The sequence below is a fragment of the Myxine glutinosa genome, chromosome 9 (assembly GCF_964187855.1).
Source record: "Myxine glutinosa chromosome 9, kmMyxGlut1.1, whole genome shotgun sequence".
Lineage (NCBI taxonomy): Eukaryota > Metazoa > Chordata > Myxini > Myxiniformes > Myxinidae > Myxine > Myxine glutinosa.
In genome coordinates, this window is record NC_136269.1 from 23,953,792 (window position 1) to 23,981,327 (window position 27,536).

The 27,536-nt window shown below is 53.1% G+C and overlaps 1 protein-coding gene and 2 non-coding genes across 3 annotated transcripts in view; all 3 read right to left on the reverse strand.

Annotated features, from left to right (window-relative positions):
* The window catches only part of LOC137411810 (neutral amino acid transporter A-like), a 272,303-nt gene that overhangs the window by 167,570 nt on the left and 77,197 nt on the right, over window positions 1-27,536 (reverse strand). The window lies entirely within an intron of this gene.
* Window positions 4,100-4,263, reverse strand: LOC144893752 (U1 spliceosomal RNA). Its single transcript, XR_013624648.1, has one exon. It is a non-coding gene; the product is annotated as a U1 spliceosomal RNA (small nuclear RNA).
* Window positions 8,458-8,621, reverse strand: LOC144893753 (U1 spliceosomal RNA). The gene has a single exon (XR_013624649.1). It is a non-coding gene; the product is annotated as a U1 spliceosomal RNA (small nuclear RNA).

Genomic DNA, 27,536 nt, shown 5'->3' on the forward strand with positions numbered 1-27,536 from the left:
TGGTGAATTTTGCACGATATTTGTAAACAAATCCTAATTGTAATATTAGGTTCGATATTATGATTTATTTATTTGGATAATTTCTCGCTTTGCTGCTGAGATTGGAGCAGATTATAAACGATTTAGCGACTGGATGCCTTCCGAGGAAGCCGAAATGTCATGACGCTGGCCTGACGTCATGACGCCACCGTGACGTTGTGACGCTAAGTACTGTATCAACGCATGACGCATGATATTGAGTCGCGATTTTCGCGATCTTGTAACAATAATCTATTTGAAGTTACTCCATCGCACATGGATCCTTGTGTTCATAGTTGATGGATGATTAAGACGAGTCGATGTAGGAAAAGGTTTTGAACTTTCTGGTTGAGTTTGCGGATGCGATTGTGTGGACAGTCCAGACCACTGAGCTGTGTCATCGTGGGAACTCCCAGCCGATGAGAGTACGTTTGCTGGTGGGCGCGAGGCCGCCATATTGGGACTCCCTACGGACCGAAAATTCCACAGTAAATAAACAACGTGGAATAAACATGAATGATTAGCAGGTTGTTTTCGTTTTTATAGCGCTTTTTCATGTCGTCGTGATTACGAAGAGCAGGTTTTAAAATAAACTGAGTTTTGTTTTATCGGGCGTTTTTCCTGTTATGGTGAGTACCAAGATGGCGGCCGGCGACTTCAGTTTTTTCAGCAAACCAGTGATCCGGTTATATTTAGATCAGTGGTCCCAACCACTGATCTCTGTACTAACTGGATAGGAAGGGAAGCTCATTTTTGAAGGCATTTGTCCGCCATCTTTGCTCCCCCACGATTCTCCAAAACGAATGTCATTTGCCGATGTAATGTGATTCCTCTTCTTCATTCAAATCGACCGCTGCGGTTTTTATAACCGTAAGCAGCGCATGATGGCATTTCATCAATCCTGTAATAATGCTTTTTCAACCCTGGAACGGATTAAAATCAATTCGGAATGGAATAAAATAAAGTGGGAAGGTGGAATTTTCGTAGGAAATATGCTGATAATTAAATATTAAATTCTTTAAATTCCCTCTAATTAAATATTAAATATTAAATAAATTAAATATTCCAATAATAAAGGATAATATTAAATATTAAATAATTAAATAATTAAATTAAATATTAAATAATATTAATATTAAATATTAATAGTAATTAAATATTCTTTAAAAATTTAAAGAATAGGAAAATAGGACTGCGTTTACTTTTTCATGACTGATAATATAACATGGATCTGCAAAATAAATTGGGATGTGAATACTTGTATACGTACCATATTTGTGGTCAAGTGTTCGTTTTGTTTTTTCATTCCACATGGCACAATATTCTTACTGAAGTGAGTACCATTGAAAATAAATTGCATCCATTTATCAAAGAATCAGAATAGTATTGTAACGAATTTGAGAAGTGTAACGGTTTTGAGAAGTGTAACAATTTTGGAGAAAGTGTAACGAATGTGAAAAGTATGGTTTTGTTGTGTGTAACACCCTCGTAATGTAAATAATGGTCGCAGCCGTCCTCCTAGTTAATTCCATGAAACTTACACACAGGCCACGATATATCTTTTTAAATAGTTTATTTCCTTATTCTATGTAGGCTAAATATGTGTTTCCCACTAGATTGACTCTGCATTGCATCAAACGAAATAAAGCGTAGGCCCCTCCGATGATCCATGGCAGCTCAAGTGCCAGGGATTCCCCCACTTGAGCTTTCACAGCAAACGTTTATTGCAGTACTGAACTGCTGTGCAACGTGACGGCGCAGTACCTGCAGCTGCTGACCGGTTTTCGCCATTTGCGGCCATTACGAACAAGGGGAGTGGCTAGAGAAGACGGGTCGCCCCCCTCGTCATAGGGGGGAGGAGTAAGTCGGCCCCGCTCATCCAACCCAGAACAAGGGGTTTGGCTAAGAGAGGGCGGAGCGGGAACCCCCGAGAAAGTGCGCGAAGGTTCGGTGAGAAAACCAATATAAGTCGCCGCGGGACGCACTCCACTGGCTTGCTCTTGCTCCTCTTGCTCTTGCTCTTGCCCCTCCAGCTCTTGCTCTGACCCCGTCCTCTTGCTTGCTGTCGCTCGTTGTTGCTGGGGAGAAGGAAGACGCCTGAACGAGCAGGTGTGTGCGAGCCATCGTGCGACCAGCTGCGCTGCAGCTAAGCGGGCAGCTAAGGGGCCGCAGGCCACGAAAAGGACGCGCCAGGCAGCAATCCACGCTGGACCCTCCATTGCCTCCCAAAACAACCATCCATCCTCAAGCCATACCTGCCTGCAATATCCCCCGTGTAAGTGTGAACGTCGTCTGTCCTAATCGTTGTCCTGGGGTTAAGTAAATTGACTAGTATAAGCTAACGATTCACTGTGTGACTGCTTCTTCCATCCATTGTTTGTAAATAATTTTGATCGCTCCTTCTTTTTGCTTGTGTGTATAATAAATCCTGTTATTCCTCCGTACTCTGTCTTCTTCTCTCTTCCTTCTCTTTCGGTCGCTTTAGAGGTTTCCAAATTGAATATCTGTGGTGCGATCTGGTCAACGTTGGGGGAGTCGGGCCAATCGGGGATCCTGTAACGGTCGCGGTGGACCATCCGCTCGGCCCAAAGTAACATCTAAACCGCGTCTGTAACAGTATAGTGAAAACAAACTTCTGAGTTATACTTCTGGGCAGAGAAACATGATGGTCAATGGTCATAGTAAATATTTTTGTTATTCTCCTCCAAGACACGTCAGGATATTGCGAAATTATGACAAATTATAATTACAGAATATAAAATAGCAACATGTGTGCACTGTATCATGTGTGTTCTATAATCTCACTGGTGCTTGAACAAAATCAGTTTGGACATCTGCTTCCTGACTTTCTCTCCGGTGATGGCTTCCGTCTCCTTTTTCCCAAGATGAAAGAGTTTGATTCGACAATAACAAGAAGCTGCTATCTTCACGAGCTTGTGAATATGATTATCTTCCACTGCAGTTTCAAACTGGTGTGAGTGCAGTTCAGGAAATAAGTCCATATGAACAGCACGGTATTGCTCATAACAGCCATGGATACTGCAGCTGAAATGCCGGATCCTTGAGAAAGATTCCCATTTGTCTTCTTCAGTAGTCGTTGAAAACAATGTTTTGTTTTGTTTTTGAAAACAATTTTTCGAGTGTTTTATTGAAATTTCGATTAAATTATTTTATAAAATATAGCAGGCATTGTCTTTTGATAAAGACAATGAACGGACGCAGATTTTCTGGGGGAACCAATATGGCGACGAATATACTTGCGGTGACTTCACAGCGAATGGACCGATTGGCGTTGATTTGGCGTCGAGCCTCCAATCCAGTTTGTGTAGAGATCAGTGGGTGAGACGGACACAGAGTCCAGGAGCAAGCTCAAGTTAAAGGAGCAGGAAAGTTCCGACCAAAAATTAAAAGCCAAAGCTATGCGAAGCATGTGGGGGAAAATGTATCACTTTTGTCCAGAACGTCCACATCCATTTGCTAAGCTGCCTTACTAAGAGCTACATCCATTTGCTAAGCTGCCTTACTAATAGCTACAGCCATTTGCTAAGCGGCCTTACTAATAGCTACATCCATTTGCTAAGCTGCCTTACTAATAGCTACATCCACTCGCTAAGCTGCCTTACTAATAGCTACATCCACTTGCTAAGCTGCCTTACTAATAGCTACATCCACTCGCTAAGCTGCCTTACTAATAGCTACATCCACTTGCTAATAGCTACATCCACTCGCTAAGCTGCCTTACTAATAGCTACATCCACTCGCTAAGCTGCCTTACTAATAGCTACATCCACTTGATAAGCGGCCTTACCAATAGCTACAGCCACTTGCTAAGCTGCCTTACTAAGAGCTACATCCATTTGCTAAGCGGCCTTACTAATATCTACAGCCACTTGCTAAGCTGCCTTACTAATAGCTACAGCCACTTGCTAAGCGGCCTTACTAATAGCTACATCCATTTGCTAAGCTGCCTTAGTAACAGCGACATCCATTTGCTAAGCTGCCTTACTAAGAGCTACATCCACTCGCTAAGCTGCCTTACTAATAGCTACATCCACAATTAATCTGTTTTTAGTTTAACAATCAGGGGATAGCGCGAACGCAGTCCCCCACTACCACAAATTGTACAGTCGAGTTTCCCACATTTGGGGAAATCGCAAGGGTCAACCCACCCGGAGTGCAATGGGTGGACCTCGCCCTGAGAACACCACCTTAATGATCATGGTATTTCTCCTGTCAGGTAAGTATGAGTTGTTTACCCCACGGTCTCCCTTGTCCTAGTGCGAGCACCGCCTTACTTTACCAGGACGTATTCAACACTTTTCCCTGAATATCTATTTAAATGGTGAATTTTGCACGATATTTGTAAACAAATCCTAATTGTAATATTAGGTTCGATATTATGATTTATTTATTTGGATAATTTCTCGCTTTGCTGCTGAGATTGGAGCAGATTATAAACGATTTAGCGACTGGATGCCTTCCGAGGAAGCCGAAATGTCATGACGCTGGCCTGACGTCATGACGCCACCGTGACGTTGTGACGCTAAGTACTGTATCAACGCATGACGCATGATATTGAGTCGCGATTTTCGCGATCTTGTAACAATAATCTATTTGAAGTTACTCCATCGCACATGGATCCTTGTGTTCATAGTTGATGGATGATTAAGACGAGTCGATGTAGGAAAAGGTTTTGAACTTTCTGGTTGAGTTTGCGGATGCGATTGTGTGGACAGTCCAGACCACTGAGCTGTGTCATCGTGGGAACTCCCAGCCGATGAGAGTACGTTTGCTGGTGGGCGCGAGGCCGCCATATTGGGACTCCCTACGGACCGAAAATTCCACAGTAAATAAACAACGTGGAATAAACATGAATGATTAGCAGGTTGTTTTCGTTTTTATAGCGCTTTTTCATGTCGTCGTGATTACGAAGAGCAGGTTTTAAAATAAACTGAGTTTTGTTTTATCGGGCGTTTTTCCTGTTATGGTGAGTACCAAGATGGCGGCCGGCGACTTCAGTTTTTTCAGCAAACCAGTGATCCGGTTATATTTAGATCAGTGGTCCCAACCACTGATCTCTGTACTAACTGGATAGGAAGGGAAGCTCATTTTTGAAGGCATTTGTCCGCCATCTTTGCTCCCCCACGATTCTCCAAAACGAATGTCATTTGCCGATGTAATGTGATTCCTCTTCTTCATTCAAATCGACCGCTGCGGTTTTTATAACCGTAAGCAGCGCATGATGGCATTTCATCAATCCTGTAATAATGCTTTTTCAACCCTGGAACGGATTAAAATCAATTCGGAATGGAATAAAATAAAGTGGGAAGGTGGAATTTTCGTAGGAAATATGCTGATAATTAAATATTAAATTCTTTAAATTCCCTCTAATTAAATATTAAATATTAAATAAATTAAATATTCCAATAATAAAGGATAATATTAAATATTAAATAATTAAATAATTAAATTAAATATTAAATAATATTAATATTAAATATTAATAGTAATTAAATATTCTTTAAAAATTTAAAGAATAGGAAAATAGGACTGCGTTTACTTTTTCATGACTGATAATATAACATGGATCTGCAAAATAAATTGGGATGTGAATACTTGTATACGTACCATATTTGTGGTCAAGTGTTCGTTTTGTTTTTTCATTCCACATGGCACAATATTCTTACTGAAGTGAGTACCATTGAAAATAAATTGCATCCATTTATCAAAGAATCAGAATAGTATTGTAACGAATTTGAGAAGTGTAACGGTTTTGAGAAGTGTAACAATTTTGGAGAAAGTGTAACGAATGTGAAAAGTATGGTTTTGTTGTGTGTAACACCCTCGTAATGTAAATAATGGTCGCAGCCGTCCTCCTAGTTAATTCCATGAAACTTACACACAGGCCACGATATATCTTTTTAAATAGTTTATTTCCTTATTCTATGTAGGCTAAATATGTGTTTCCCACTAGATTGACTCTGCATTGCATCAAACGAAATAAAGCGTAGGCCCCTCCGATGATCCATGGCAGCTCAAGTGCCAGGGATTCCCCCACTTGAGCTTTCACAGCAAACGTTTATTGCAGTACTGAACTGCTGTGCAACGTGACGGCGCAGTACCTGCAGCTGCTGACCGGTTTTCGCCATTTGCGGCCATTACGAACAAGGGGAGTGGCTAGAGAAGACGGGTCGCCCCCCTCGTCATAGGGGGGAGGAGTAAGTCGGCCCCGCTCATCCAACCCAGAACAAGGGGTTTGGCTAAGAGAGGGCGGAGCGGGAACCCCCGAGAAAGTGCGCGAAGGTTCGGTGAGAAAACCAATATAAGTCGCCGCGGGACTCACTCCACTGGCTTGCTCTTGCTCCTCTTGCTCTTGCTCTTGCCCCTCCAGCTCTTGCTCTGACCCCGTCCTCTTGCTTGCTGTCGCTCGTTGTTGCTGGGGAGAAGGAAGACGCCTGAACGAGCAGGTGTGTGCGAGCCATCGTGCGACCAGCTGCGCTGCAGCTAAGCGGGCAGCTAAGGGGCCGCAGGCCACGAAAAGGACGCGCCAGGCAGCAATCCACGCTGGACCCTCCATTGCCTCCCAAAACAACCATCCATCCTCAAGCCATACCTGCCTGCAATATCCCCCGTGTAAGTGTGAACGTCGTCTGTCCTAATCGTTGTCCTGGGGTTAAGTAAATTGACTAGTATAAGCTAACGATTCACTGTGTGACTGCTTCTTCCATCCATTGTTTGTAAATAATTTTGATCGCTCCTTCTTTTTGCTTGTGTGTATAATAAATCCTGTTATTCCTCCGTACTCTGTCTTCTTCTCTCTTCCTTCTCTTTCGGTCGCTTTAGAGGTTTCCAAATTGAATATCTGTGGTGCGATCTGGTCAACGTTGGGGGAGTCGGGCCAATCGGGGATCCTGTAACGGTCGCGGTGGACCATCCGCTCGGCCCAAAGTAACATCTAAACCGCGTCTGTAACAGTATAGTGAAAACAAACTTCTGAGTTATACTTCTGGGCAGAGAAACATGATGGTCAATGGTCATAGTAAATATTTTTGTTATTCTCCTCCAAGACACGTCAGGATATTGCGAAATTATGACAAATTATAATTACAGAATATAAAATAGCAACATGTGTGCACTGTATCATGTGTGTTCTATAATCTCACTGGTGCTTGAACAAAATCAGTTTGGACATCTGCTTCCTGACTTTCTCTCCGGTGATGGCTTCCGTCTCCTTTTTCCCAAGATGAAAGAGTTTGATTCGACAATAACAAGAAGCTGCTATCTTCACGAGCTTGTGAATATGATTATCTTCCACTGCAGTTTCAAACTGGTGTGAGTGCAGTTCAGGAAATAAGTCCATATGAACAGCACGGTATTGCTCATAACAGCCATGGATACTGCAGCTGAAATGCCGGATCCTTGAGAAAGATTCCCATTTGTCTTCTTCAGTAGTCGTTGAAAACAATGTTTTGTTTTGTTTTTGAAAACAATTTTTCGAGTGTTTTATTGAAATTTCGATTAAATTATTTTATAAAATATAGCAGGCATTGTCTTTTGATAAAGACAATGAACGGACGCAGATTTTCTGGGGGAACCAATATGGCGACGAATATACTTGCGGTGACTTCACAGCGAATGGACCGATTGGCGTTGATTTGGCGTCGAGCCTCCAATCCAGTTTGTGTAGAGATCAGTGGGTGAGACGGACACAGAGTCCAGGAGCAAGCTCAAGTTAAAGGAGCAGGAAAGTTCCGACCAAAAATTAAAAGCCAAAGCTATGCGAAGCATGTGGGGGAAAATGTATCACTTTTGTCCAGAACGTCCACATCCATTTGCTAAGCTGCCTTACTAAGAGCTACATCCATTTGCTAAGCTGCCTTACTAATAGCTACAGCCATTTGCTAAGCGGCCTTACTAATAGCTACATCCATTTGCTAAGCTGCCTTACTAATAGCTACATCCACTCGCTAAGCTGCCTTACTAATAGCTACATCCACTTGCTAAGCTGCCTTACTAATAGCTACATCCACTCGCTAAGCTGCCTTACTAATAGCTACATCCACTTGCTAATAGCTACATCCACTCGCTAAGCTGCCTTACTAATAGCTACATCCACTCGCTAAGCTGCCTTACTAATAGCTACATCCACTTGATAAGCGGCCTTACCAATAGCTACAGCCACTTGCTAAGCTGCCTTACTAAGAGCTACATCCATTTGCTAAGCGGCCTTACTAATATCTACAGCCACTTGCTAAGCTGCCTTACTAATAGCTACAGCCACTTGCTAAGCGGCCTTACTAATAGCTACATCCATTTGCTAAGCTGCCTTAGTAACAGCGACATCCATTTGCTAAGCTGCCTTACTAAGAGCTACATCCACTCGCTAAGCTGCCTTACTAATAGCTACATCCACAATTAATCTGTTTTTAGTTTAACAATCAGGGGATAGCGCGAACGCAGTCCCCCACTACCACAAATTGTACAGTCGAGTTTCCCACATTTGGGGAAATCGCAAGGGTCAACCCACCCGGAGTGCAATGGGTGGACCTCGCCCTGAGAACACCACCTTAATGATCATGGTATTTCTCCTGTCAGGTAAGTATGAGTTGTTTACCCCACGGTCTCCCTTGTCCTAGTGCGAGCACCGCCTTACTTTACCAGGACGTATTCAACACTTTTCCCTGAATATCTATTTAAATGGTGAATTTTGCACGATATTTGTAAACAAATCCTAATTGTAATATTAGGTTCGATATTATGATTTATTTATTTGGATAATTTCTCGCTTTGCTGCTGAGATTGGAGCAGATTATAAACGATTTAGCGACTGGATGCCTTCCGAGGAAGCCGAAATGTCATGACGCTGGCCTGACGTCATGACGCCACCGTGACGTTGTGACGCTAAGTACTGTATCAACGCATGACGCATGATATTGAGTCGCGATTTTCGCGATCTTGTAACAATAATCTATTTGAAGTTACTCCATCGCACATGGATCCTTGTGTTCATAGTTGATGGATGATTAAGACGAGTCGATGTAGGAAAAGGTTTTGAACTTTCTGGTTGAGTTTGCGGATGCGATTGTGTGGACAGTCCAGACCACTGAGCTGTGTCATCGTGGGAACTCCCAGCCGATGAGAGTACGTTTGCTGGTGGGCGCGAGGCCGCCATATTGGGACTCCCTACGGACCGAAAATTCCACAGTAAATAAACAACGTGGAATAAACATGAATGATTAGCAGGTTGTTTTCGTTTTTATAGCGCTTTTTCATGTCGTCGTGATTACGAAGAGCAGGTTTTAAAATAAACTGAGTTTTGTTTTATCGGGCGTTTTTCCTGTTATGGTGAGTACCAAGATGGCGGCCGGCGACTTCAGTTTTTTCAGCAAACCAGTGATCCGGTTATATTTAGATCAGTGGTCCCAACCACTGATCTCTGTACTAACTGGATAGGAAGGGAAGCTCATTTTTGAAGGCATTTGTCCGCCATCTTTGCTCCCCCACGATTCTCCAAAACGAATGTCATTTGCCGATGTAATGTGATTCCTCTTCTTCATTCAAATCGACCGCTGCGGTTTTTATAACCGTAAGCAGCGCATGATGGCATTTCATCAATCCTGTAATAATGCTTTTTCAACCCTGGAACGGATTAAAATCAATTCGGAATGGAATAAAATAAAGTGGGAAGGTGGAATTTTCGTAGGAAATATGCTGATAATTAAATATTAAATTCTTTAAATTCCCTCTAATTAAATATTAAATATTAAATAAATTAAATATTCCAATAATAAAGGATAATATTAAATATTAAATAATTAAATAATTAAATTAAATATTAAATAATATTAATATTAAATATTAATAGTAATTAAATATTCTTTAAAAATTTAAAGAATAGGAAAATAGGACTGCGTTTACTTTTTCATGACTGATAATATAACATGGATCTGCAAAATAAATTGGGATGTGAATACTTGTATACGTACCATATTTGTGGTCAAGTGTTCGTTTTGTTTTTTCATTCCACATGGCACAATATTCTTACTGAAGTGAGTACCATTGAAAATAAATTGCATCCATTTATCAAAGAATCAGAATAGTATTGTAACGAATTTGAGAAGTGTAACGGTTTTGAGAAGTGTAACAATTTTGGAGAAAGTGTAACGAATGTGAAAAGTATGGTTTTGTTGTGTGTAACACCCTCGTAATGTAAATAATGGTCGCAGCCGTCCTCCTAGTTAATTCCATGAAACTTACACACAGGCCACGATATATCTTTTTAAATAGTTTATTTCCTTATTCTATGTAGGCTAAATATGTGTTTCCCACTAGATTGACTCTGCATTGCATCAAACGAAATAAAGCGTAGGCCCCTCCGATGATCCATGGCAGCTCAAGTGCCAGGGATTCCCCCACTTGAGCTTTCACAGCAAACGTTTATTGCAGTACTGAACTGCTGTGCAACGTGACGGCGCAGTACCTGCAGCTGCTGACCGGTTTTCGCCATTTGCGGCCATTACGAACAAGGGGAGTGGCTAGAGAAGACGGGTCGCCCCCCTCGTCATAGGGGGGAGGAGTAAGTCGGCCCCGCTCATCCAACCCAGAACAAGGGGTTTGGCTAAGAGAGGGCGGAGCGGGAACCCCCGAGAAAGTGCGCGAAGGTTCGGTGAGAAAACCAATATAAGTCGCCGCGGGACGCACTCCACTGGCTTGCTCTTGCTCCTCTTGCTCTTGCTCTTGCCCCTCCAGCTCTTGCTCTGACCCCGTCCTCTTGCTTGCTGTCGCTCGTTGTTGCTGGGGAGAAGGAAGACGCCTGAACGAGCAGGTGTGTGCGAGCCATCGTGCGACCAGCTGCGCTGCAGCTAAGCGGGCAGCTAAGGGGCCGCAGGCCACGAAAAGGACGCGCCAGGCAGCAATCCACGCTGGACCCTCCATTGCCTCCCAAAACAACCATCCATCCTCAAGCCATACCTGCCTGCAATATCCCCCGTGTAAGTGTGAACGTCGTCTGTCCTAATCGTTGTCCTGGGGTTAAGTAAATTGACTAGTATAAGCTAACGATTCACTGTGTGACTGCTTCTTCCATCCATTGTTTGTAAATAATTTTGATCGCTCCTTCTTTTTGCTTGTGTGTATAATAAATCCTGTTATTCCTCCGTACTCTGTCTTCTTCTCTCTTCCTTCTCTTTCGGTCGCTTTAGAGGTTTCCAAATTGAATATCTGTGGTGCGATCTGGTCAACGTTGGGGGAGTCGGGCCAATCGGGGATCCTGTAACGGTCGCGGTGGACCATCCGCTCGGCCCAAAGTAACATCTAAACCGCGTCTGTAACAGTATAGTGAAAACAAACTTCTGAGTTATACTTCTGGGCAGAGAAACATGATGGTCAATGGTCATAGTAAATATTTTTGTTATTCTCCTCCAAGACACGTCAGGATATTGCGAAATTATGACAAATTATAATTACAGAATATAAAATAGCAACATGTGTGCACTGTATCATGTGTGTTCTATAATCTCACTGGTGCTTGAACAAAATCAGTTTGGACATCTGCTTCCTGACTTTCTCTCCGGTGATGGCTTCCGTCTCCTTTTTCCCAAGATGAAAGAGTTTGATTCGACAATAACAAGAAGCTGCTATCTTCACGAGCTTGTGAATATGATTATCTTCCACTGCAGTTTCAAACTGGTGTGAGTGCAGTTCAGGAAATAAGTCCATATGAACAGCACGGTATTGCTCATAACAGCCATGGATACTGCAGCTGAAATGCCGGATCCTTGAGAAAGATTCCCATTTGTCTTCTTCAGTAGTCGTTGAAAACAATGTTTTGTTTTGTTTTTGAAAACAATTTTTCGAGTGTTTTATTGAAATTTCGATTAAATTATTTTATAAAATATAGCAGGCATTGTCTTTTGATAAAGACAATGAACGGACGCAGATTTTCTGGGGGAACCAATATGGCGACGAATATACTTGCGGTGACCACAGCGAATGGACCGATTGGCGTTGATTTGGCGTCGAGCCTCCAATCCAGTTTGTGTAGAGATCAGTGGGTGAGACGGACACAGAGTCCAGGAGCAAGCTCAAGTTAAAGGAGCAGGAAAGTTCCGACCAAAAATTAAAAGCCAAAGCTATGCGAAGCATGTGGGGGAAAATGTATCACTTTTGTCCAGAACGTCCACATCCATTTGCTAAGCTGCCTTACTAAGAGCTACATCCATTTGCTAAGCTGCCTTACTAAGAGCTACATCCATTTGCTAAGCTGCCTTACTAATAGCTACAGCCACTTGCTAAGCTGCCTTACTAAGAGCTACATCCATTTGCTAAGCGGCCTTACTAAACCTCTCAATAGGAGTGAGTCCACGCTTATGAGGCCAGCACAAAGTACGATGAAAAAAAGGAAAAAAGTCAAACATTTGAACAGCCTTGGACGTGCACCTTGACCCCATGGTCAAGGCACAACGTCAACAAGGCAGTCCCAATAACGATACACATGCGCCTCACCCCCAAGGGGGAAGCGCATGGTCATTCAAACGCATGCATCATGCCCCCGAGGGGCCACAATGCATGGTTCATTCACTTGGGACCACTCCTCTCAATAGGAGTAAGACCCCTTGATCCACTGTATTGGGGGCCACAGGGAAGCCCTGCCTTTTTTACAAGAAAAAAGGTAAAAAGTCAAACATTTGAACAGCCTTGGACGTGCACCTTGACCCCATGGTCAAGGCACATCGTCAACAAGGCTGTCCCCATAACAATACCCATGCGCCTCAACCCCGAGGGGGAAACGCATGGTCATTCAAACACATGCATCATGCCCCCCAAAGGGCCACAATGCATGGTTCATACAGTTGGGACCACTCCTCTTAATAGGAGTGAGACCCCTTGGTCCACTGACAAGGTATTACTCCTGTCAGGTAAGTTTGAGTTGTTTACCCCACGGTCTCCCTTGTCCTAGTGCGAGCACCGCCTTACTTTACCAGGACGTATTCAACACTTTTCCCTGAATATCTATTTAAATGGTGAATTTTGCACGATATTTGTAAACAAATCCTAATTGTAATATTAGGTTCGATATTATGATTTATTTATTTGGATAATTTCTCGCTTTGCAGCTGAGATTGGAGCAGATTATAAACGATTTAGCGACTGGATGCCTTTCGAGGAAGCCGAAATGTCATGACGCTGGCCTGACGTCATGACGCCATCGTGACGTTATGACGCTAAGTTCTGTATCAACGCATGACGCATGATATTGAGTCGCGATTTTCGCGATCTTGTAACAATAATCTATTTGAAGTTACTCCATCGCACATGGATCCTTGTGTTCATAGTTGATGGGTGATTAAGACGAGTCGATGTAGGAAAAGGTTTTGAACTTTCTGGTTGAGTTTGCGGATGCGATTGTGTGGACAGTCCAGACCACTGAGCTGTGTCATCGTGGGAACTCCCAGCCGATGAGAGTACGTTTGCTGATGGGCCTGAGGCCGCCATATTGGGACTCCCTACGGACCGAAAATTCCACAGTAAGCAACGTGGAATAAACATGAATGATTAGCAGGTTGTTTTCGTTTTTATAGCGCTTTTTCATGTTGTCGTGATTACGAAGAGCAGGTTTTAAAATAAACTGAGTTTTGTTTTATCGGGCGTTTTTCCTGTTTTGGTGAGTACCAAGATGGCGGCCGGCGACTTCAGTTTTTTCAGCAAACCAGTGATCCGGTTAAATTTAGATCAGTGGTCCCAACATGGCGTCACGGCAATTCTGGTCACGTGATGAGTGCACGCCATTTTGTTTCCATTCCTCACGAATCGGTCGTTTCCATTTGCGAGAAAATAATGACTAAAAATAATGACTATCACATGATTTTGTGGTGATTTTGTGGCAAAATATGATAAAATCACCAACATGGGAGAAAGACCTTTTCCTTAATTGCTAATAAAATTTAAATACAGTTTTAGCTCTATTTCAATGTCATTATTTTTCTCCTTATATTATAATTATTTATTTAATCTTCACTCGTTCCTCACCTGTATTTCCATCATTTTTGACTTTCATCTCTTCACATTTTTATCTACTTGTTGCATTTATCTCACGTCCATCTTTATTTACTTTTCCTTTTCTCTCTGTACCGATAGATTTACGTTGTGGAAATTGATGATGTCGCATTCATAGAATAATGAACTTAAATAAATAAATCATTCGAGGAAGGTTTCATGAAGTGCAAGAGCCACAGTGCTAATTGTAATGAAATTGTGTCGAAGTTGAACCCAGGTGTTATGCTGTCTCCAACCACTGAGAGGCTTCTATAAGAACTCGGACGAACATCGCTCCGAGACATTCCTGTGACATTTATTCTGTGTGATAGTGTATACTCGAATGGTGCGTATATCTAGATGATCCAGGCTTGCTTGCTCTAATTGCCAATCGATTGCTACTTCCATGATTGTGGAATACTGATACTGTAGCGGCTACCGCTGGGTATACACAATCGCCTTGCACCTACCGAGGACGCGGAGCGATCACCATGCCGGGCTCGCCCAGGACGCCCGGGCACGCCCAGCCTCGCCTTTCCAGGGCTCGTCCAGGACACCCGGGCATGCCCGCTCTCGACTTGCCAGGCCTCGTCCAGGACACCCGGGCATGTCCAGACTCGCCTTTCCAGGGTTCGCCCAGGACGCCCGGGCACGCCCGGTCTCGTCTTTCCCGGGCAAACGCTCCGGGATAATGTGTAAAAACATTGCTGCCCGATAAACGGGCTTTTTAGAGTACCCGAGTTGATTTGACACAATAAAGAAACTCGGACGAATTCCAGCTTTTTGTCGCGTCCATTCTTCCGATTAAAGTTGGAGCACAGCTCCTTCATTGGTGACCCGACATGGACACGGCAGTTGCCCTCAAACTGCCTACCTTCTGGGAGGCTCACGCGGCGGTTTGGTTCGCCCAGGCGGACTCCCTGTTCGCCCTGCGAGGCATCACGGCCGACGACACCCGCTTCCACCATGTGGTAGCAGCACTCGGCTCAGAGCGACCGCGGCCCGTGCCCTGAGCCTCCTCGAGAGCCCGCCAGCCGCTGACAAATACGACGCAATTAAAAAGCTCCTCCTCGACGCTTTCGCCCTCTCATCAGCGGAATGCACATGGCGCCTGCTCGACCTGCCCGAGCTCGGCGACACGCGCCCGTCCGTGCGAATGGACGACATGCTTTCGCTGCGTGGCGAGCACTCTCCAGCTTTCCTGTTCCGGAAGCTGTGCCTCCGTCAGCTGCCTAGCCAGGTACGCCTCGCCCTGGCAAGCATGACGATCACGGATCCCCGCGCCCTCGCCAGGGAAGCCGACAAGATCTCCGCAGCAGGCCAACGCATTGGAGCAGCGACCTGGAGCCCACCGCCGTCCGAAGCAATGCCCATGGCGCCCGAGCACCCGGCACGGTCGACGACCGAACTGCCGACGCAATTGGCGGCCGCTACGCCGCGCCGACCACCTCCAGCACGACGACCGGGGCCTCCACCTGACCAGGCATGGTGTTATTATCATGCCAGGTTCGGACAGAAGGCCCGGACATGCCAACCCCCATGCACCTTCGGCAAGCCGGGAAACGGCCGGGCCAGCGTTCATTACCAGCCATGAGCGCCGGCCACACGGGCAACTTACTTTTCATCAGGGACAAAGCGTCCGGACGGCGCTTCCTGTGTGACGCCGGCACCCAACTGAGCGTCATACCCACCTCCGATCAGGACAGGCAGTCCACGGTTTGCGGCCCCTCCTTGGTTGTGGCCAACGGATCGGCCATCCGCACCTTCGGCCCGCGCAACGTCACCCTCTGCTTCGGCGGCCAACGCTTTAATTGGACTTTTGTAACCGCAAGCGTGCCCATGGCTCTGCTAGGCGCCGACTTCCTCTGCGCACACGGACTGCTGGTTGATGTCAAACGGCGTCACCTCGTCAACGCCGAGACCTTCAGCTCCCTGGCATGCACATTGAGCAGCTCCGCTCAGACCGAGCTGGCATGCGCCCTCCCGGCGGCGAACGAGTTTGCTCGCCTGCTCACGGAGTTCCCGGCCCTCACGCGGCCGACGTTTTCGGCCGTCGCAGTACGACATGGGATCGAGCACCACATACCAACCACGGGCCCGCCGGTCTACGCCAGAGCCCGCCGCCTCGACCCAGCCAAGCTCGCCGTGGCCAAAGCCGAGTTCGACGCTTTGGAACACCTCGGCATCGTGCGGCGCTCCGATAGCGCGTGGGCTTCGCCACTACACATCGTCCCAAAACCAGGGGGCGGCTGGCGCCCATGTGGCGACTACCGCCGCCTTAACGACGCTAACACCCCCGACAGGTATCCGATCCCGCACATCCAAGACTTCTCCGCCCGTTTGGCAGGACGGGTCATTTTTTCGAAGATCGATTTAATACGGGGATACCACCAGGTACCTGTCAGGGCGGCTGACATCCCAAAAACGGCTGTCATCACGCCGTTCGGCTTATTCGAATTCCTGCGAATGCCGTTTGGCCTCAATAACGCGGCTCAGGCGTTCCAGCACTTGATGGACGGCGTGCTGCGCGACCTGCCGTTCCTCGTCGTTTACCTGGACGACATCCTCGTCGCCAGCATGTCCCGGGCCGAGCACCTCCTCCACCTCCGAACACTGTTCGGGCGCCTCAGCGAGCACGGCGTCATTGTCAACCTGGCCAAATGCCACTTCGGCATGACGGCCGTTGATTTTTTGGGCTACCACATCACCAAGAACGGGGCCATGCCGCTGCCAACCAAGGTCGAGGCCATCACCATGTTTCCGCGTCCCCGCTCCATAAAGGCCCTGCAGGAATTCCTGGGAATGGTGAATTTCTATCACTGCTTCGTGCCCCGCGCTGCTCAACTCATGCGGCCCCTCTACGAAGCCCTCCGGGGCAAGCCGGACAAGCACGACGTCGTCTGGTCCGCAGCAATGGACGCGGCCTTTAAAAACTCAAAGCGGGCCCTCGACGACGCAACACTGCTCGCTCACCCGGTGCTCAACGCTCCCATCGCCCTCACCACGGATGCCTCCGACTATGCGGTGGGCGCCGTACATGAGCAATGGGTGAACGGGGTTTGGCAGCCACTCGCTTTTTTCAGCCGCCAACTCCGGCCGAACGAGCTCAAATATAGCACGTTTGACCGTGAGCTCCTCGGTCTACACCTGGCCGTTCGCCATTTCCACCACCTCCTGGAGGGCCGACCCTTCACGGCGTTCGCCGACCACAAGCCGTTGGTTTACGCAATGGCCAAGGTCACGGAGCCGTGGTCGGCCCGCCAACAGCGCCACCTCTCCACCGTGTCGGAGTTTACCACAGACATCCGGCACGTCGCCGGCAAAGACAACGCCATGGCCGACTGTCTTTCTTGGGCCAGCGCGAACGCGGTCCACCTCGGCGTGGACTTCGCGCTTATGGCGGCGGACCAAACCACCGACACCACGGTGCAAGCCCTCCGGGCGGCGGACACGGGCCTCCGCCTGGCCGACATCCCCTTCGCGGACACTGTCCTGCTCTGCGACGTCTCCCAAGGCCAGCCTCGCCCCATCGTGCCCGTCACCTGGCAACGCCGCATCTTCGCCTCCCTCCACGGCCTTTCCCACCCGGGCCGGAAAGCTTCCCAGAAGCTGGTGTCGGCGCGATTCGTCTGGCACGGCCTTCGACGGGACGTCCGCGATTGGACCAGCACCTGCACAGCCTGCCAACAGGCCAAGGTCCACCGACACACCCAGGCCCCGCTGGCACCTTTCACCGTGCCCGAACGACGTTTCGACCACGTCAACGTGGACCTGGTGGGCCCCCTCCCCCCATCACGGGGTTTCACACACCTGCTCACCATGGTGGACAGGACCACCAGGTGGCCGGAGGCCGTTCCCCTCGTCTCCACCACCACCGCCGACGTGGCGCAGGCTTTCATCGCCACCTGGGTCGCCCGCTTCGGCGCACCGGCGGACATCTCGTCGGACCGCGGACCGCAGTTCACCTCCGAGCTGTGGGGCACGGTCGCCCGCAACCTGGGGGTCAAGCTCCACCGTACTACGGCCTACCACCCCCAAGCCTACGGGTTGTGCGAGCGGTTCCACTGCTCCATGAAGGCCGCGCTCATGGCCGGCCTTCAGGACGGCGGTTGGGCCGACCGGCTGCCGTGGGTCCTTTTGGGCCTCCGCACGGCCCCCAAGGAGGACCTCCGGGCGCCCACCGCCGAGCTTGTCTACGGCCAGGCGCTACGCGTCCTGGGCGAATTCGTGCCCGACGCTACCAGTTCCTGGTCCGCAGCTCACCAGCGCTCGGACCTCCAGGAGGCCGCCCGACGGTTTGCCCCCGTGCCAACGTCCCACCACGGTGACCCCCAGTCCTACGTCCCCCCAGCGCTTTGCACAGCGGAGTACGTTTTTGTGTGTCATGACGCACATCGGGGGCCACTCCGGCCGCCGTACGACGGGCCCTTCCGGGTCCTGCGATGGGACGACAAGTCGTTCGTCATCGACATCGGCGGCAGGTCGGACCGGATTGCGGTGGACCGCCTCAAGCCGGCGCACGTGGACATCGACCAACCGCCACGGTTGGCCCTTCCGCCGCGGCGAGGCCGCCCCCCATCCACGGTGCCCCCCACTCGACCGCCCACCACCACACCGGACCCCCCCCCCCCACGACCCGCCAGGGGTCGCTTCGGCCGGGTCATCAGGACCCCCCTTAAATTGACCCTGCCGGTGCAAGTCGATTCTGGGGGGACGTGTGTAGCGGCTACCGCTGGGTATACACAATCGCCTTGCACCTACCGAGGACGCGGAGCGATCACCATGCCGGGCTCGCCCAGGACGCCCGGGCACGCCCAGCCTCGCCTTTCCAGGGCTCGTCCAGGACACCCGGGCATGCCCACTCTCGACTTGCCAGGCCTCGTCCAGGACACCCGGGCATGTCCAGACTCGCCTTTCCAGGGTTCGCCCAGGACGCCCGGGCACGCCCGGTCTCGTCTTTCCCGGGCAAACGCTCCGGGATAATGTGTATATACATTGCTGCCCGATAAACGGGCTTTTTAGAGTACCCGAGTTGATTTGACACAATAAAGAAACTCGGACGAATTCCAGCTTTTTGTCGCGTCCATTCTTCCGATTTACGTTGGAGCACAGCTCCTACAATACAATGCTTGATGATTTCTTACAGGTGTTGCCAGAGATCGAAACTGAATTAAACCTACTGAAGGAGCTGTGCTCCAACTCGAATCGAAAGAATGGACGCGACAAAAAGCTGGAATTCGTCCGAGTTTCTTTATTGCATCAAATCAACTCGGGTAAAACTGAAAAGCCCGTTTATCGGGCGGCATTATATACAAGCATGTAGCGGTTACCGCTGGATGCACACAATCGCCTTGCACCGGCCAGAACACGGCCAGACGCGCCTCTCCCGGGCATGCCCGGACTCACTGTTCCCGGGCACGCCCGAACCTCCCGGGCACGCCCGGTCTCGTCTTTCCCGGGCATGCCCGCTCTCGCCTTTCCAGGGCTCGCCCAGAGCGTCCGGGCATGCCCGCTATCCCCTTTCCAGGGCTCGCCCAGAGCGTCCGGGCATGCCCGCTATCGCCTTTCCAGGGCTCGCCCAGAGCGTCCGGGCATGCCCGCTCTCGCCTTTCCAGTGCTCGTCCAGAGCGCCCGGGCACGCCCAGCCTCGACTTGCCAGGCCGCAGCCAAACACGCCTGGGCAGGTCCAGACTCGCCTTTCCAAGGCTCGCCCTTGACACCCGGGCATGCCCGGTATAGCTTTTGCCGGGCAAACTTCCCGACATAAATGTGTATATATATTGCTGCCCGATAAACGGGCTTTTGTCAGAATACCTGAGCTGTTTTGTTTCAATAAAGCAACTCGGACGAATTCCGTCTTTGGTCGCGTCACTTCTTTCGACTCGAGTTGGAGCGCAGCTCCTTCACTGGTGACCTACCGACATGGACACGGCAGTGACTCTTAAACTGCCTACCTTCTGGGAGGCTCACGCGGCTGTTTGGTTCACCCAGGCGGACTCCCAGTTCGCCCTGCGAGGCATCACCGCGGACGACACCCGCTTCCACCACGTCGTGGCAGCGCTCGGTTCCGCCACCGCGGCCCGCGCCCTGAGCCTCCTCGAGCACCCGCCGGCTGCCGACAAGTATGACGCGCTGAAGACGCTCCTCCTCGACGCTTTCGCCCTCTCACCGGCGGCACGCGCACGGCGCCTGCTCGACCTGCCCGAGCTCGGCGACATGCGCCCGTCCGAGCGCATGGACTATATGCTCTCGTTGCTCGGTGAGCACTCTCCGAATTTTCTGTTCCGCGAGTTGTTCCTTCGCCAGCTGCCTCACCCGGTACGCCTCGCCATGGCTGGCACGTCGATCACCGATCCCCGCGCCCTCGCCAGGGAAGCCGATAAGATCTCCTCGGCGGGCCAACACATCGGCGCGGCTACCTGGAGCCTGCCGCCGTCCGAGGCGATGCCCACGACGCCCGAGCGCCCTGCGCGGTTGGAGGCCGAACTGCCGGTGAAACTGGCGGCAGCCACGCCGCACCGACCGCTTCCGACAGGACGGCCGGGGCCTCCACCTGACCAGGCGTGGTGTTATTACCACGCCAGGTTCGGACACAAGGCTCAGACGTGCCGACCCCCGTGCACTTTCGGCAAGTAGGGAAACGGCCGGGCCGGCGTTCATTCCCAGCCATGAGCGCCGGCCACTCGGGCAACTTGCTTTTTATTCGGGACAAAGCGTCCGGGCGGCGTTTCCTTTGTGACACCGGTGCCCAACTGAGCGTCATACCCGCCTCCGAGCAGGACAGGCGGGACGCCTTTTGCGGCCCCTCTTTGGTCGCTGCTAATGGCTTGGCCATACGCACTTTCGGCCCGCGCAACGTCACCCTCTGCTTCGGCAGCCAGCGCTTTCAGTGGACCTTTGTGACCACCTGCGTCCCCATGGCTTTGCTGGGCGCCGACTTCCTCTGCGCGCACGGGCTGCTGGTCGACATCAAACGTCGTCGCCTTGTCAACGCCGAGACCTTCAGCTCCCTAGCGTGCACGCTGAGCAGCTCCGCGCCGACCGAACTGGCGTGCGCCCTCCCGACGGCGAACGAGTTCGCTCGCCTGCTCGCGGAATTCCCGGCCCTCACACGGCCGACGTTTTCGGCCGTCGCAGTGCGGCATGGGATCGAGCACCACATACCCACTACGGGCCCGCCGGTCTACGCCAGGGCCCGCCGCCTCGACCCGGCCAAGCTCGCCATGGCAAAGGCCGAGTTCGACGCGTTGGAGCACCTCGGCATCGTGCGGCTCTCCAATAGCGCGTGGGCCTCACCACTGCACATCGGGGGGCGGATGGCGCCCGTGTGGCGACTACCGCCGCCTCAACGACGCTACCACCCCCGACAGGTACCTGATCCCGCACATCCAGGACTTTTCCGCCCGTTTGGTGGGACAGGTCATATTTTCCAAAATTGACCTGATACGGGGATACCACCAGGTACCTGTCCGGGCGGCCGACGTCCCGAAGACGGCCGTCATCACGCCGTTCGGCCTGTTCGAATTTTTGAGGATGCCGTTTGGCCTCAAGAACACGGCCCAGGCGTTCCAGCGCTTAATGGACGGCGTGCTGCGCGACCTGCCATTTCTTTTCGTCTATCTGGACGACATCCTCGTCGCCAGCACGTCCCGCACCGAGCACCTCCTCCACCTCCGAACACTGTTCGGTCGCCTCAGCGAGCACGGCTTAATTGTCAACCTGGCCAAATGCCACTTCGGCACGCCGACCGTTGACTTTTTGGGCCACCGCATCACCAAGACTGGGGCCGTGCCGCTGCCGACCAAGGTCGAGGCCATCACCACGTTCCCGCGTCCCCGTTCCATCAAGGCCCTACAAGAGTTCCTCGGCATGGTGAATTTTTATCACCGATTCGTGCCCCGCGCTGCTCAGCTCATGCGGCCCCTTTACGAGGCCCTCCGGGGCAAGCCGGCCAAGCATGACATCGTTTGGTCCGCGGCCATGGATGCGGCCTTCGCGAGCGCAAAACGGGCCCTCGCCGACGCAACGCTGCTGGCTCACCCGGTGCTCAACGCGCCCATCGCCCTCACTATGGACGCCTCCAACTACGCGGTGGGCGCCGTCCATGAACAATGGGTGGACGGGGTTTGGCAGCCACTCGCCTTTTTCAGCCGGCAGCTCCGGCCGAACGAGTTAAAATACAGCACGTTCGACCGCGAGCTGCTCGGTCTATTCCTGGCCGTTCGCCATTTCCGACACCTCCTGGAGGGCCACCCGTTCACGGCTTTCGTCGACCACAAGCCATTGGTCTACGCAATGGCCATAGTCACGGAGCCGTGGTCGGCCCGCCAGCAGCGCCACCTCTCCGCCGTGTCGGAATTCACCACGGACATCCGGCACGTCGCCGGCAAAGACAACGCTGTGGCCGACTGTCTTTCTCGGGCCAGCGCGAACGCGGTCCACCTCGGCGTTCATGCGCTCATGGCGGCCGACCAGACCACCGACACCTCGGTGCAGGCCCTCCGGGCGGCGGACACGGGCCTCCGCCTGGCCGACATCCCCTTCGCAGGCACCGTCCTGCTCTGCGACGTCTCCCAGGGCCAGCCTCGCCCCATCGTGCCCGTTTCCTGGCAGCGCCGCATCTCCGCCTCCATCCACGGCCTTTCTCACCCGGGCCGGAAAGCTTCTCAGAAGCTGGTGTCGGCGCGTTTCGTCTGGCACGGCCTTCGACGGAACGTCCGCGACTGGGCCAACGCCTGCACGGCCTGCCAGCGGGCCAAGGTCCACCGCCACACCCAGGCCCCGCTGGCACCTTTCACCGTCCCTGCACGGCGTTTCGACCACGTCCACGTGGACCTGGTGGGTCCCCTGCCCCCATCGCGGGGGTTCACCCACCTGCTCACCATGGTGGACAGGACCACCAGGTGGCCGGAGGCCGTGCCCCTCACCTCCACCACCACCGCCGACGTGGCGCAGGCGTTCATCGCCATCTGGGTCGCGCGCTTCGGCGCACCGGCGGACATCTCGTCTGACCGCGGCCCACAGTTCACGTCCGAACTTTGGGGCGCGGTCGCCCGCTCGTTAGGGGTCACGCTGCACTGCACCACGGCCTACCACCCCCAAGCCAACGGGTTGTGCGAGCGGTTTCACCGCTCCATGAAGGCCGCACTCATGGCCGGCCTTCAGGACGACGGTTGGACCGACCGGCTGCCGTGGGTCCTTTTGGGCCTCCGCACGGCCCCCAAGGAGGACCTCCGGGCGTCCGCCGCCGAGCTCGTCTACGGCCAGCCACTCCGCGTCCCGGGCGAGTTCGTGCCCGACGCTACCAGTCCCTGGTCCGCCGCACACCAGCGCTCGGACCTCCAGGAGGCCGCCCGCCGATTTGCCCCCGTGCCAACTTCCCGCCACGGTGGCCCCCAGTCCTACGTCCCCCCGGCGCTTCGCACAGCGGAGTACGTCTCTGTGCTTCATGACGCGCACCGGGGGCCACTCCGGCCGCCATACGATGGGCCCTTCCGGGTCCTGCGAAGGGGCGACAAGTCCTTTGTCGTCGACGTTGGCGGCCGGTCGGACCGGATCTCTGTGGACCGCCTCAAACCGGCGCACATGGACGTCGACCGACCACCACGGTTGGCCCTTCCTCCGCGGCGAGGCCGCCCCCCGTCCACAGTTCCCCCCGCTCGACCACCCACCACCACGTCGGACCCCTCCCCACGACCCTCCAGGGGTCGCTTCGGCCGTGTCATCCGGACCCCCCTTAAATTGACCCTGCCGGTGCAGGTCGATTCTGGAGGGGCGTGTGTTGCGGTTACCGCTGGATGCACACAATCGCCTTGCACCGGCCAGAACACGGCCAGACGCGCCTCTCCCGGGCATGCCCGGACTCACTGTTCCCGGGCATGCCCGAACATCCCGGGCACGAACCTCTCGTCTTTCCTGGGCATGCCCGCTCTCGCCTTTCCAGGGCTTGCCCAGAGCGTCCGGGCATGCCCGCTCTCGCCTTTCCAGTGCTCGTCCAGAGCGCCCGGGCACGCCCAGCCTCGACTTGCCAGGCCGCAGCCAAACACGCCCGGGCAGGTCCAGACTCGCCTTTCCAAGGCTCACCCTTGACACCCGGGCATGCCCGGTATAGCTTTTGCCGGGCAAACTTCCCGACATAAATGTGTATATATATTGCTGCCCGATAAACGGGCTTTTGTCAGAATACCTGAGCTGTTTTGTTTCAATAAAGCAACTCGGACGAATTCCGTCTTTGGTCGCGTCACTTCTTTCGACTCGCGTTGGAGCGCAGCTCCTTCAAGCACTCGAATATCTCATGCCGGAGCATTTGCCCTTAAAAGGCGCGACTGGGCGTGTCCGGGAGACCGGGGCGAGTCTGGACATGCCTGGGAACGGTGAGACTGGGTGTCGCCGGACGGGCCGGGCGTGCCTGGACATGCCCGGGAACGGCGAGACTGGGTGTCGCCGGATGGGCCGGGCGAGCCCGGGAAAGGCGAGTCCGGGCATGCCCGGGGAAGGCGCGTCTGGGCATGTCCGGGCGGCCTGGGCAAGCTCGGCCCGGCGATCGCTCCCTGGTTGCGTCTTTGGCCGGTGTAAGGCGATTGTGTATGTTCAGCGGCAACCGCTACACGCGCCCCCCCCAGAATCGACTTGAACCGGCAGGGTCAATTTAAGGGGGGTCCTGATGACCCGGCTGAAGCGACCCCTGGAGGGTCGTGGGGCAGGTGGGGGTCCGGTGTGGGGGTGGGTGGTCGAGCGGGAGGCACCGTGGACGGGGGGCGGCCTCGCCGCGGAGGAAGGCCCAACCGAGGTGGTTGGTCGATGTCCACGTGTGCCGGCTTGAGGCGGTCCACCGAAATCCGGTCCGACCTGCCGCCGACGTCGATGATGAAGGACTTGTCGTCCCGTCGCAGGACCCGGAAGGGTCCGTCGTACGGCGGCCTGAGTGGCCCCCAGTGTGCGTCATGACGCACAAAAACGTACTCCGCTGTGGAAAGCGCTGGGGGGACGTCGGACTGGGGGTCACCGTGGTGGGACGTTGGCACGGGGGCAAACCGTCGGGCGGTCTCCTGGAGGTCCGAGCGCTGGCGAGCTGCGGACCAAGGACTGGTAGCGTCGGGCATGAATTCGCCCGGGACGTGTAGCGGCTGGCCGTAGACAAGCTCGGCGGTGGACGCCCGGAGGTCCTCCTTGGGGGCCGTGTGGAGGCCCAAAAGGACCCACAGCAGCCGGTCGGCCCAGCCGCTGTCCTGAAGGCCGGCCATGAGCGCGGCCTTCATGGAGCGGTGGAACTGCTCACACAACCCGTTGGCTTGGGGGTGGCAGGCCGTGGTACGATGGAGCCTGACCCCCAGGTTGCGGGCGACCGCGCCCCACACCTCGGACGTGAACTGCGGCCCGCGGTCCGAAGAGATGTCCGCCGGTGCGCCAAAACGGGCGACCCAGGTGGCGATGAAAGCCTGCGCCACATCGGCGGTGGTGGTGGCGACAAAGAGAACGGCCTCCGGCCACCTGGTGGTCCTGTCCACCATGGTGAGCAGGTGTGTGAAACCCTGTGATGGGGGGAGGGGGCCCACCAGGTCCACGTTGACGTGGTCGAAACGCCATTTGGGCACGGTGAAAGGTGCCAGCGGGGCCTGGGTGTGTCGGTGGACCTTGGCCTGTTGGCAGGCCGTGCAGGTGCTGGTCCAATCGCGGATATCCCGTCGAAGGCCGTGCCAGACGAATCGCGCCGACACCAGCTTCTGGGAAGCTTTCCGGCCCGGGTGGTAAAGGCCGTGGAGGGAGGCAAAGATGCGGCGTTGCCAGGTAACGGGCACGATGGGGCGAGGCTGGCCTTGGGAGACGTCGCAGAGCAGGACAGTGTCCGCGAAGGGAACGTCGGCCAGGCGGAGGCCCATGTCCACTGCCCGGAGGGCTTGCACCGTGGTGTCGGTGGTCTGGTCAGCCGCCATAAGCGCGAAGTCCACGCCGAGGTGGACCGCGTTCGCGCTGGCCCGAGAAAGACAGTCGGCCACGGCGTTGTCTTTGCCGGCGACGTGCCGGGTGTCCGTGGTAAACTCCGACACGGCGGAGAGGTGGCGCTGCTGGCGGGCCGACCACGGCTCCGTGACTTCGGCCATTGCGTAAACCAACGGCTTGTGGTCGACGAAAGCCGTGAAGGGTCGGCCCTCCAGGAGGTGGCGGAAATGGCGAACGGCCAGGTGTAGACCGAGGAGCTCGCGGTCAAACGTCCTATATTTGAGCTCGTTCGGCCAGAGTTGCCGGCTGAAAAAAGCGAGTGGCTGCTAAACCCCATTCACCCATTGCTCATGTACGGCGCCCACCGCGTAGTCGGAGGCATCCGTGGTGAGGGCGATGGGAGCGTTGAGCACCGGGTGAGCGAGCAGTGTTGCGTCGGCGAGGGCCCGCTTTGAGCTTGTAAATGCCGCGTCCATGGCTGCGGACCAGATGACGTCGTGTTTGGCCGTCTTGCCCCAGAGGGCTTCGTAGAGGGGCTGCATGAGCTGAGCAGCACGGGGCACGAAGCGGTGATAGAAATTCACCATTCCGAGGAACTCCTGCAGGCCTTGATGGAGCGGGGACGCAGAAACGCGGTGATGGCCTCGACCTTGGTAGGCAGCGGCACGGCCCCGTTGTTGGTGATGTGGTGGCCCAAAAAATCAACGGCCGTCGTGCCGAAGTGGCATTTGGCCGGGTTGACGATTAGGCCGTGCTCGTTGAGGCACCCGAACAATGTTCGGAGGTGGAGGAGGTGCTCGGCCCGGGACGCGCTGGCGACGAGGATGTCGTCCAGGTAGACGAAGAGGAACGGCAGGTCGCACAGCATGCCGTCCATCAAGCGCTGGAACGCCTGAGCCGCGTTCTTGAGGCCAAATGGCATTCAAAGGAATTCGAATAAGCCAAACGGCGTGATGACGGCCGTTTTTGGGACGTCGGCCGGCCTGACAGGTACCTGGTGATATCCCCGTATCAAATCGATCTTCGAAAAAATGACCCGTCCTGCCAAACGGGCGGAGAAGTCTTGAATGTGCGGGATCGGATACCTGTCGGGGGTGGTAACGTCGTTAAGGCGGCGGTAGTCGCCACATGGGCGCCAGCCGCCCCCCGGCTTCGGTACGATGTGTAGTGGTGAAGCCCACATGCTATCGGAGCGCCGCACGATGCCGAGGTGTTCCAAAGCGTCGAACTCGGCTTTGGCCATGGCGAGCTTGGCTGGGTCGAGGCGGTGGGCTCTGGCATAGACCGGCGGGCCCGTCGTTGGTATGTGGTGCTCGATACCATGTCGTACCGCGACGGCCGAAAACGTCAGCCGCGTGAGGGCCGGGAACTCCGCGAGCAGACGAGCAAACTCGTTCGCCGCTGGGAGGGCGCATGCTAGCTCGGTTGGCGCGGAGCTGCTCAACGTGCATGCCAGGGAGCTGAAGGTCTTGGCGTTGATGAGGCGATGCCGTTTGACGTCAACCAGCAGCCCGTGTGCGCAGAGGAAGTCGGCGCCCAGCAGA